The 12,849-nt window shown below is 39.4% G+C and overlaps 1 pseudogene; it reads left to right on the top strand.

Moving 5' to 3' along the window:
• Positions 1–3,150: 3,150 nt before the first annotated feature.
• LOC140926736 (zinc finger protein 862-like) lies at positions 3,151–6,838 on the top strand (annotated as a pseudogene).
• Positions 6,839–12,849: the final 6,011 nt, after the last annotated feature.

The following is a 12,849-nucleotide window of genomic DNA, read 5'->3' on the forward strand; positions in this document are numbered from 1 at the left end:
GTCCTCTACATCTTTCCATAGGCCGTTTTTTGTTTTCATTTCTCATGGTTGGTCATATGTACAAGGACGTGGATCAGGTGAATGAAGTAACTATGAATAGCTCCTGTCATGCTCTATGGGTCCAGATTTTGCCAACTCTATTAACAGCTTTTCCGAAAAAAATTTTATACATATGTAAAATAGCAAAGCAAGATATTGAGATTGTTTTGGAAAACCGATCAGGATTTCCAACACTTGGTCCACTTACTTAACTTCATATGTAACATTAAAAAATGGATACAGCCTTGCGATAGATTCCTTTCGTCCTCACACGTAAAAATGCACAAAATGTAATGGAGAAGTTTTCATGCAATCTAGACCATTGATGAATGAAGAATCTTGGGTTACCAAATGGCCAGGGTCTAGAGTTCCCGATTGGACCCTTTTATTGGTGTGACCAGACACAAACAAAATGATGGAGGTGGATACCTTAACAGACTGTGATAGGAAATGCAGGAGACCAAAGGGAATGGTGGGAGATGTTAACAACGAGAGGAGGTATAGGGAAAGGTGGATCAAAGCATTTGAAGATTACCTTAGCCTAAGCAAAAAAAATGGGTGGTACCTGAAGAAACTAAAAGATCTTCAAGAAAAGATGTGGACCAGCAGGAGCAGGAAAATTATCTACAAAATCAGAAAGGTCAGCAATTGCTTTGAGGTGTGCGTGGTAAAAAATGAGTTGATTAGCCTTATTTTGGCTGGAATATTCTTTACAAGGATTTTGAATCAAGGATGTGAAGTATCATGTATTTCCTCCTCTTAAAAAACCTTTTGGCCAATTTAAGCACTCCATGTAACGCCGTGAAAACAAAACTCGGACAAAGTAGTAAATTACCTTATAATAAACCTACAACAATAACATCTTTATTTGCACTCTACATTGATTTACACTGTTAAAAACATACTATTAAATATAGAGAGAGTACTGGCTGCCCATAATAACCATTGACGGCTAAAAAGATAGGGCAAACTTACTTAGGTCATTAATAAATGATTTTATAAACGGTCAGGTACACCAGGTACACACAGCTACACAAAACACGCACACAAAAAAACAGAAAAAAGCTAGTGAATAAGTAAAGACAAAAAGGGAAGACAGCAAAAGAAAACTAATAGCGTCAGTATCAAGCAACGGAAAGCCAGAAAAAAATATATTGTTGAATAAGAATTGACTTTAGCATATTCTTAAAACATTTGGGAGGAAGGAGCTTGATGTAATGTCTTAAATAAAGAAAAAAGACTTAACTCGCAGTCATTTCCGGTGCTACTCTTAAAGCACAAGAAATTGTAATTCAGCAATGACATCTTTTTACCAGCAAAAGCTCGTTAACAGAGTCCAGAAACTGCATTGTGCCCCTGTAACTGATAAATGGTGGGAAAATTTGAGAGACGAACTGTGGACCCAATTTGCAAATGACAATCTTACTGTTTGCAGCGATTTTTTTTCACTTAGACCATAATAATGCACCTTTTCCTTCGCCAAAAGCCTCGTCTGCTACATAATGGAGATGATGAGTGGCTATGTTATTGAAATAGAAGTTCCCAAAAAAGACTTGTTGGGTTGAAATTAAGTATGATGGATAAGAATACCTTGAACAAGACTTTAGAGTCTTCAATGTTATCCAAGTTTGCACAGACACATCATCCTCCATTAAGAAGCTCATAGGTGAGTTAGATGTTGAACATTGAGCTATGTGTAAAGTTTTGCTTCTTTATAGATTGTTCTTTATTCTGTCAAATTTCGTATAGATCCCTTTCAGGTTCAAAGTTCAAATATACGCATTTGTTGCTTGGCAGGAAAAACTGGGATTTTTAAATGGAATTCTTTAAGATGCGACGATGTAGAAATTGAGCCGATAGAAGAACACCCACCTTGGTTTGACTGGAGGGTCCAAAACTTTGAAGCGTAACAGAAAGTAGTGCTTGGGCCAACTCTACTAGACAGCTTCAAGTTTTATGCGAAGGTTTGGTAAATGCTTTTTCTGTGTTTTTGTGGGTATGTGATGATGTTAAATTACATTCAGCTACAGTAATTTACTACAACAGTTAATTTTGGCAGATGTGCTTTTAGTTTACTTTCAACCACAACAGGAATGCGTATTTTGCCAAGACAAATTTTTAGAGGGTTGAGTCTAATGTCCCAAAGCAGGGTAACCTGCAAACACATTCAAACCCCTAGTGGTATCCTCATTGTACTTACTTTCTTATGTTTTAAAACTACACAGGATCTTTGGAATGTCTCAACAGCATGTCATTAGCATATTCTCCAAGAAGATCTTGTTACAATTATGTAATCAGTTGATTTTCCTCATATTGCACAAGTAATAGACTTAAATTTCTTAGACCCAAACGTATTTCCAGCGGCATTCTTTTAATTGTGTAGCGAGATTTTAAGCTTTAAACCCCAGTGGTAATTTAAGCCGTTTCATTATTTTGTACCAAAAATCAGCGGCCTTCGGTCATTCAACATGGACTCAATATTCAATTGAATAACAACAACACTTTGTGCATGACTGCATACCCACATTACTTGTGTCACATATTACCGTTTCAATGTATCTGCCGGCAAATAAAATACAAATGTCTTTCCTCGCTTCTTATCATTCGTAGACTAATTGCATCTAAGCAACTGCAAATAAAATTGTTGAATATACGAGTCTTGTTTACTGTGTTGTTCAATCTCGTTTGAAAGGCATTCACCTACATATGAAAGCGGTTTCGCCCACGCTTCCTAACCAACAGCTACTTCTAGTTATAGAATTGTAAGTTCACGAGTGGAGTGCAACTGCAACTGCAGGGGTTTTATTAGAAGCCGGGACCCGGGTACCGGCACCCGTCTACTCTGAGCATAGTACCCGCCTTCGCCGAAATAGGTCTCAAGTAGACAAATACGAAATCAAAAGCCAGACTAACCAAAACTTCTTTTCACCACTTTCCCGCCTTGCCAGGGGAGTCTAACCAGGAATTGCATCTCTAAATTACAGTTCTTTTCTTCATGAAAACTAATATTTCAGTGTCCGGATTACCAAAGGATATCTCAACCAAAGGGATAAATTTCGAAGTTTGATCGCATTGCACGAAACGCATCGCCAGGACCTACCCTCTGTCATGCTGTTACATAACATTTGCACGTGACATTTCACGCGACCAAAAGCACTTGCTTAAAATGGCGAAGAATGCTAGTAAAAGACCTCACGTCCAAGGCGTCTTAGATAATTTCTTTCCAAAGAGGGCAAAAGGTGAGTCAATACATTACAAGTTATCTTTTCAACATAATGAACTTGCACTGGCGGATATAAATAAAGTGTGCGTTTTGCATGTCAAAAGAGTCATTGAACCACAACGACCTTTGAATACAAGCAATCAACCCGCTCCTCTTTGGTTATTATGAGAACTCTAAGAACTTCGAAACCTGCTGAATTGTATGATTAGTGCAAATTCCTAACAGTTATAACAGGATGGTTAATTAAATTTCCCAGCAAACTTATCCGAAATAAAAACAAACATTGCGTGAGGTCCGAGCTGAGGCCACGGATGTTGTCCCATGAACATTAAGCTTACTTTTACAAGCGAGCAGATATCTTTATTCATGTTAGAAAAGATTGCGTAAAATCTGGGAAGTCAAAAAGTACTTACAGTATGTACCGCGTAACTTGAAAAGAGATGTTTACAGTGAAATCTTTTAAAACACTAAAAAAATGTCTACAATTATAGAAGCATAAAAGAAGTAACATTAAAAGGAATGTCAAGATAAACTTCGTGTACACATACAATTTATAAGCTTAATTCTTCAGCAGCTCATAAAACAAACGACACAAAAAACTACTGCAAAAGGTAAATGGAAATCCGCCAAAAATGTAACTCAGCATAAGCGACAGGGTGAGGTTTTATACATTGCATATTGGACCTTTCTTTGGCAGATGATTCAACAATGCCTTTAGTACAAGCAGCAAGTGAAGGGGTAGAAACTCAGTCGTCTAATGAAGCACTCTCACATACCTCACGGCAAGTAGAAAAAACCCGAGGGCCAAGTGTATCTAAAGCAATAGCAGATGACATAATATTATTAGAAGTAGAGAAATGTGGACTTTCTAACCTGCACAACTACTACGAGTGCAAACAGAAAAGCTGCAAAGATTTCTCAGAAGAAGAGGAGGCCAGGCAGAAGAAGCTGAAGAAGAGACGATTTCACCACAGCTGGGTCGAAGAAAGAGAACTAGCCTATGATAAGACCACAGGCATCTGGTGGCTTCTGTTCTCGGAAAACCAAGGCATGTTTTGTTTTCTTTGCTGTAAACATAAAACTTTGAACACCCAGAACAATGCTGCAGTATTCAGCACTACACCCAGCAAAAGATACAGGAAAGAGGCCATCAGAGAACATTCTTCAGCCAAAATGCATCAAGCTGCTGTGGAAGCTGAAATGAATCAAAGGGTGTCAATGTTTCATCAACAATATGAAGAAAAGGAAGCAGTTCGCAGCGATGTATTGTACAATGCTTCTGCAGCCTTGTACTGGTTAGCAAGGGAGGCAGTTGCCAATGTTAAGTTCTTTTCTTTGCTAAACCTGTTTCGTGCTGTTGGGCTAGACAAAATGCAGCATTTTAATCACAAATCTCCCGCTGCAGTGAGAAGAAATGTTCCTGACAAGTGGAAATGTGGTCAAGAACATGATTATAAACGAAATAAAGAAAGCAGGGTCTTATGGCCTTCTAACATCTCTGTTACTGAGCAATTAATCACGTTTGTGCAGTTTTGGAACAGCACTTCTGGTGGCACAGAGATTAAGTTTCTTAGTGCAAATGATCTCCTTGTTGAATCTGAGTCTGCAAATGCAGAAACCATAACGACGACTCTTGTAACAGAGTTAAACCATTGTGACTTGTCAGTTGGAAAGCTCAATGGCCTTTGCACAGATGGAGCATCCGTGATGACTGGAAAAACCAGTGGGGTGGCCACCAGGCTGAAAGAGTTGAACAAACACCTCGTCAGTGTTCACTGCATCTGCCATAAACTGTCCCTTGCTTGCTGTGACACTAATGATGATATCGCATACATGCAAGAAGTTGAGAGATGGCTTTTTCAGATCTGGAAATTTTTTGAAAATTCCCCAAAACGACTTGCAGCATATCTGAAGACCCAACTTAACGTGAAAAAGCTGCAAGAGCCTTCAAAATAGGCTAAAGATAAGTGCGTCCGTAGACTTGCTAAGGCTACTCGCACGAGGTGGCTCTCTCTTGGCAAGGCTGTAGAGGGTGTACATAAGGATTACGTACCACTCATGCTTACACTAAAGCAACTTGACCAGAAAAATGCTCAGGCGTCAGGTCTTCTCGGAAAGATGCACAAAGTGAAATTCATTGGGGTGGTAACAGTCATGCATCACGTTCTTCCTGTTCTCAACAGGCTCAGCTGTGCTTTCCAACAAGGAAAGGTTTCCTTCTCCCATATAAAGCCAGCAATTCAGAAGTGCACTGATGACCTTGACAAAATTGCCCAGATGGGAGTTCCAGTCACTGAGTTCCTTAGAGATCTTTCACCTGGAGGCAGATTGGAACAAGCTGATCTTACTGCGTCTGATAGAGATAAGCTGTTTCTCACCAATTTCCTGGTGAAATATGTCAATTCACTGAAAGAAAGCTTAAGTAGCAGATTTCCTGCCCTTCCCCTCCTGTCTGCTTTTAGTATATTTGACCCTGCACAAGTTCCAGAAAGGGGCCAGCCAGGATTCAGGGATTATGGCAGTGCAGCGGCGAAACTTCTGGCTGAGCAGTTCTTTGATGACGAAAGCGACAAAAAGCAGTTGATGGATGAGTGGCAGGTATTCAAGTTGGCAAAATGGAAGAACGAATTGCCTGAGGAAGTTAGAAAGCTCTCCGGTGGAAGCAAACCTACAGTCACTTCAACTGATTGGTGCCTCCAGAAGCTAATGTTCATGAAGGACCTGGTCCCATTTAATCTTCCACTTATTGCAAAGTTGGCAGAGGCAGTGATCTCTCTTCCAGTCTCGAATGCATGGCCGGAAAGGGGTGCCAGTTCTTTAAAACTGATGAAGACAAGGCTTCGAAGTAGAATGAAGAATGACATGCTCAACGCTCTGCTACACATTCTCATCAATGGTCCTAAAGTGGGAAGTAAGGAATTTGAAGAAGTGATTGATGCTTCTGTTAGAGCTTGGTTAGCTACCAAACCACGCCTGCCAAACCACGCCGAAAGTGTCCTCCAAAGTTTGTCAGCACACCACTGGTCGCCAATTCAAGTGGTACAAGTGAGAACGTTGTAACGGTAACCATGCAGGATGCTGGTGTGCAGACAAATGATGACAGCGTCATTCAGCCAGTTCAACGTACAATTGCAGATGAAGTAGATGAAACCTCAAAAGCATTGGAGCTACCAGCAGATGATGATGATGATTCCGATTATGGCTCTGACTTTAAATTTTCCCATGACATATAGTGTAGTCCTTTTAAGCTTCATACATTAGCTGCCCGTATTTAGGATTGACTTTAAGTTTTCTTCATGAATGAAAGCAGCAAAACAGTACAGGAGGAGTTCATTCATGAAACTCTACGATCTATATAATGTTTGTTTCAGTTATTATAATTTAAATCAGAAAAGCAAGTGTGGCTCACTATCTAACAAACTAAGCAATATACCGGTAAGCCAGTAAGTTTGGTTCATTATTCATACTGTTATATTATGTATTTAGTAAATTCCCTGAGGCTGCAAAAAGTTACAAAATTAGTTACATTATTGGTTTTCATGAAGTCAATTTGTGCTTGTCAATTTAGTAAATTCTCTAAGGCTGTAAACAGTTACAACATTGCTGGTATAAGTAAAAGCTCCGCAAATTATTCACAATTTTCGTTTCCAAAATGAGGGAATAGAATTATAAATTTCCACCCCAGAATGCTGGAAAATGCATTTCCGAGAGTCTAATTTTCAAAAATTAATGAAAACCCTGCAACTGTTAAATCCAGGATGGGAGCACATGTGACAGAGCTGTATGTAAGAGGGTAGGGTGAATAGGGAAGCATTAAAAGAGGACAGTTTTAGTACATATCCCAAGTCTTTTTCAAGGGTCTCTGAAATTACAAGTGGGCAGACAGTGGCATAAATTGTAGCATAAGTTTGAAGTGGTGGTGGTGGAGGGGGGAAGTTGATTTACAGTCATATGGTAAAGAAAAACCATCTTTAGTTACTGAGCACGTAGGCAGTTAGAAGCAAAAGCGAAAATTCTTTGCATAAAGGCGGAAAGATTGTGTGATAGTCACTGACGTCAAGCAAGATGGCTGACTAATCCTTTAAACAATGAGTGAACATCAATGGAAGGATTAATTAGTCTAGGTAGGGAAAATAAAATGGCCCCAGGTTTAAAAAGCGAAAAGAATATCCAGCGCTTACAAAACGGCCCTTACAAAGTGAAAATAAAATTGTCCTCCTTAAAAGAAACATCAATTACCAGGTGAAATTACGTGCAGGCAAAATGATTGTGTAATAGTCATTGACGTGAACAAGACGGCTTTCTAATCCTTTAGACAATGGGTGTAAAACAAAAGCAAAAAATACTAGGTAAGCGAAAAGTAATTTCCCCTGTTCTAGAAATACAAATGATGAAAAGAGACAAGATAGCCAACTAATTCCTAATGTCAAAAGAAAGACGTCAATGTTTAAAGAATGAACTCAGCCAAAGTATAATTTCCACACATACAATACGCTACGGTGAATTTGTATGCAAATTCATCTGACAGGTCAAGGCGGCCTTTTGTTTTAGCATTAATAAAGAACGATTAGTTTGCCACGAGTCTTCATTTCAAAGTGTCTTCGAGTTCTCAATTCTTATTGCTCGCAACGAGGTAGAACCATCTTGAAATTTGGTGACCAAGATCAAGATAGAAGGTAAGAGTTTAGTTTGCCTTAAACAAAGTTAATGAAACAACATAGACTATGAATTCGTTTTAAGTTTATTGTTTTGCGTTCATGATTGTTTTTAGAGTTTATCAACCAAGATACAACTTCAGTCAACGCAATTGATAGTAGTATTGAAGGTTAGTCAGCTTCTTACTTTTCCTAACGTTAAGGAAGGGTAGACTAAAGGGACGAACTTATGTGATTAGTGTAATGTAGGAGTGTAACAGAGTAACGAAGGGAGAAAAACAAACATAGAGACGGATTGTTAAGTCAAATAAATAGAAACTCAAACAAGGTGTAACGGAGCATGAACATTCCCGCATTAATGCAGGCCTTTCATTTCTTTTATAGAGTTATTTGCTCAAGAGGATGATGATCTTTTCTTGTCTGCTTTTTGACGCTTTGAACAGCATGGGGGCAATTCGCTTTCCCGCGCTGAATTCACCCCCGTGGGTAGAAACAGATCGTTTAGGGGTATTGCAGATCAAAAGAAATACAAGCTTACATTGCACCAACTGCAAGATCCAGTTGATGATCCGCTTGGGGAAGCAATTACCGAAGCGATGATTCAGGGGTTACGGAGGGTAGTGGAAAATGAGGGGTTCAACGTCAGGGATTATTCATTGCTAGTGGCAGTCCATTCTAACTGGTTCATATGTCTGGTCTCAATCGGCTCGAAATGTCCCATTAGAGGAGTGGTTAAATAATGGCTTGTACACCCGCGCCTGGCTAGAAGATCTTGCTAAGAAATTGAATTCTTCTCAAGTGATTGACCCCCATCGAGATGGGTTTTTTGTTGAGCTCACCTTTGTAAAACCCTGGTTCGTGGACGGAAAAATGGAGGGGAAAAAAAAGAAATCCTGGGCGCCACATGTAGGAATCACTCACCAAGAAAAAACGGTGCGTGGTTAGAATCAAAAACAAAGATGACCTCTGCTGTGCCAGGGTGATTGTCACTATGAAGGAAAGGGTGGACAACGGCTCCCAGTTTAACAATTTGAGAAACGGTAGACCCATTCAAGAAAGATTGGCAAAACAACTCCATCAGGCCCCTGTGGTTTTAAAGAATTGACCTAATTTCAAGAAATTCTAGGACCACAAGTATACCAACTCGGTCGTAGAACCGTCAAAGTGTTTGGTTGTGTTTAAAGAAGCTGGGTACAATGATGCACCTCATGTCATTGCTTCAGTCAAACATCATCATCATTATGATGGCTTAATCAGCATTCCCGCCCTCATTAATTCATCCTATTACTGCCGTCTCTGCGAGAAGGCCTATGATAGAGAAGAAGCCTCCCATCATAATTGCACTGGACAGAACTGCCCTGCTTGCTGTCGACGCAATAAGACCTGCCCCAATTAAGCAGCCTGAATTAAAACCACTGTGGAATGCACATCCTGCCATTATAAGTTCTATGGGCAAGACTGCTATGAAGCCCACAAGGCCAAAGGCAACAAGAAGGGAGACAAAAGTCTTTGCGAAAGGTGGCGAAAATGTTTAAAGTGGTCAGCAGAATACCAGTTTAATCCTAAAAAAACCCTTAAGTGTTGCCACGCCACCTGCACGAATTGCGGTGAATTCTGCCATGTAAATCATTGGTGTTTCATTCAACCTATCAGACCTGAAGAAAACAACCCCCAAGATGATAACTTGGAAGACCCCAATGAATTCAACGAAGAGGAGGATGAGAATGAAGACAAACAAGGCCCTCCACCCCCTCCATTATTACATTTTACACCTAACCTCGTTTGCTGGTCGTCAGAAGAGGATGATCATGTGATTCACCATTGCAATAACATTGAAGATTTACTGCAAGCCCTTAAAGACCTAACGGAAGTGGAGGGAGATGAGAGACCCTGCAAAGTCATCACCTTTTTTCACAATATGCGTGGCTTTGATGGGAACTTTATCTTAGAAGCACTGTCTGGCCAGGGATGGGCCGTCGAAAAACCAAATTTCAGTTTTCCTTAGCTATTAAAAATATCAATAACTAGAGCATTACTTAATATATTTCTTGAGATTGAGAAACTGTTGATGTTTCCATGTTTATCATTTTCCGGATAATAATATACATACTTCAGTATCAGCAGACATATGAATCAGATTGTTTCCTGTTTTACATCTTCAGGGATGTCAATAACCGCCGTAACCTGTAACACCTGTTACGCTTGAGTCGACTTGATGTTACGGGTGAAGATGTTCATTGTTGGGGGTATAAAGCGACATAAAAATAATACCTGCTAAAATAAACATAATTGTTTCTTGGTGTCTTGCCTCCTTGTTTCATATCTACATCTAGATTGTAAGTCGGAAGATAAACGTTAAATCCCCTTTCTAAACGACCTTGAGATAAAAAATGGCTCCAGAACTTATTTGCATAAATATGGGGAAGACTCCACCACAACAATTGCACCTGTCTCGAGGGATACAGACTGTTCGAAAGAGTTAATAAGGCAGTTCTTAGAATGGTCAAAAATCAACTGTATGACCTGTAATCCTAGTAAATGTAAAGAACTTGCCTTTATAAAAAAAGGCAATGCACAAATCTTTGATAGAGTAGCTAGAATACCTCAGGTCAAGGATCTTGTTTTGCTGGGTGTTACTTTTTTTAGTCCAACACCAGATTTAACATTCATGCAAAAAATAAACTCAGAAAAGCAAACAAGTCTCTCCACATGCTCAGGACGCTTAGAAGAGACGGGTACATTCAGAAAGAAATTGACTACCTATACATTGTACTACCTAACAGTCTCATACGGGCTTGAGGTGTATGGAGCAGCTGAAGCTAACAATGATCCAGTGTTTTTTGGATAGATCTAAGAAGTGTAGGTACATATTGCATACTATTGATATCCACAGTCTTTTAGAAAAACAAGATAAAAAATATGCACTTAAGTTATGGGCTTAGAGGGTCACCTGCCTTATGACATGCTGCCAGAGGTAAAGATCACTAGGTACCACCTTACGTGAAAATCAACAGTGAAACCTAAAGTACTCTATTACGTGAAATTTTTGCGACACCTTAATTTTGCGATTTTGCACTTTTACTTGCGATTTTCCCAATTGTCACACGATCCTTGGCTTGAGAGGCTTTCACGTGTATAGAGAGATATGAAAACCTAAGGTTGGAGACGTCCTCTCCTGCATCCATGAAAGAAACAACTAACATGATCGATACGCAATACCCACGACAAAATTGCTTCCCGGACAACTATCAAATGTTACACTTGGTCATTTATCACGTGTCTTTGTCACAGTAACGGACGCACACTTTTGACGATCGCCACTCATACAAGGAGACTTGGAGATTCCTGTAGAGGCGACAGTAAGAATGGAGGCATCTACAAAAAACGTTGAAGCAATTAAGTAGTTTAAGTAACTAGTGGAACAGCACTACAACGAGCCAGTAAATGGACAGTTTGAGGATTGTACAAAAGAAGTGCTACCTGGAGTGCAGACAGAAAGCAGTAGTGATGAAGAGGACCAGAACTCTACCACAGAATAGTTCAAAATTTTTGTTATAAACATGTGTTGCGGTAATAAAGTCGCTTTTTTAATTATTGACATAATGTGAGTCACTTAATTTTCACTTCGTGTTATTTTCGTGACATTTAATTTTCGGGTCACTTAAATGTCGTGACTTTATTTTTAAACCGAGAAATTCGCGAAATTAACCGGTCATGAAAATTTCATGTAATAAAGTAAGCATAAAGTGTTTTATGTGTTCTTTTGTAAACTGCCTAATTTTTAAATACGAGTTAGTTCTTTAATTTTATTAGATTTTAATTGCCATTTCATTTACATAAGATTGCTTTCTACATTAAAAGTTTTGTAACATGGGATATGTATGTTTATCGTATGAAATAAACACCTATTAATATATTTATTATTATTATGAATTGCCCGAGTTACTCATGGAAGCCATTTTCTGAAAAAAAAAAACCTGGAAGCGCATATTCCTGCTTTCTGACCTATCAAAAAGGTGTTTGTCAATCGCAGTTACCAACTGTTTTATCACCGTCATCTACCTGGCTTTCCATTGGTCATGATTTATAGAAAAATCGATCAATTCCATGCTAATTAGTTACACACTGAGAATTCATGTCTTCTTCACGCCAAACCTCAAGACAACAAACATTGGTCAGCCGAATTTAATAAAAATGTAGGAGGCACGCCATCCTCATCGCCAGGGCCATCTCCACTTTTAACATGGCGGACATTATTATGCAAACATTTTCTGGGGGAGGACATCAGGCCCTGCAATCCTTCACCACGTGGCCGCTGGCCATGTACATCCTACAAAATGCTACGGCTGACACCTTTAATGAAACAGCTGCTTAATTAAAATATTAACATCCCGACATCTTAATACCAAGTGCCCATCCAAAGAGCACTGTAGCCACTCTAGTAAATCATACACTCAGAATGCGACCATTTTGTGTTTGAGTATGGTGTCTTTTAGGGGTCAAATAAAGCCTGAGCCACACCCAGACTGGTCTCCTTTAGGGATTTCATCTTAACTTTACCAAGAGCCTGCATCCCCGTTTCTTTCATACGAGAGTCCTTCCCACGGGAAAAACCTTGCATGAATGTTCTAAGTACAACCAAACGTGTTACACTGAATGTTTTTATCACAGATATGTTAAAAGAGTTAATTGCTAGCTAGTTTCCGATTCTTGAAATATCCTTTGTCCTAGCAAGAGCAATTCCTTCGTCCGCTTGCGTCCTACTCCTAGTCTATGAATTTTTATTCCTCTGTTCGTCCCTATGGTAAGTAAGTTCGATAACAAGTATCTCTACAACATTGGACACTCAACCAAGCTCATGGCCTCCATGGACACCAAAGTCCCTGAATCTGGTGCCCGTCCAAACAAATCTGAGAAGAAATCCTTCACCAA

This window comes from Porites lutea, chromosome 2 (assembly GCF_958299795.1).
Source record: "Porites lutea chromosome 2, jaPorLute2.1, whole genome shotgun sequence".
Lineage (NCBI taxonomy): Eukaryota > Metazoa > Cnidaria > Anthozoa > Scleractinia > Poritidae > Porites > Porites lutea.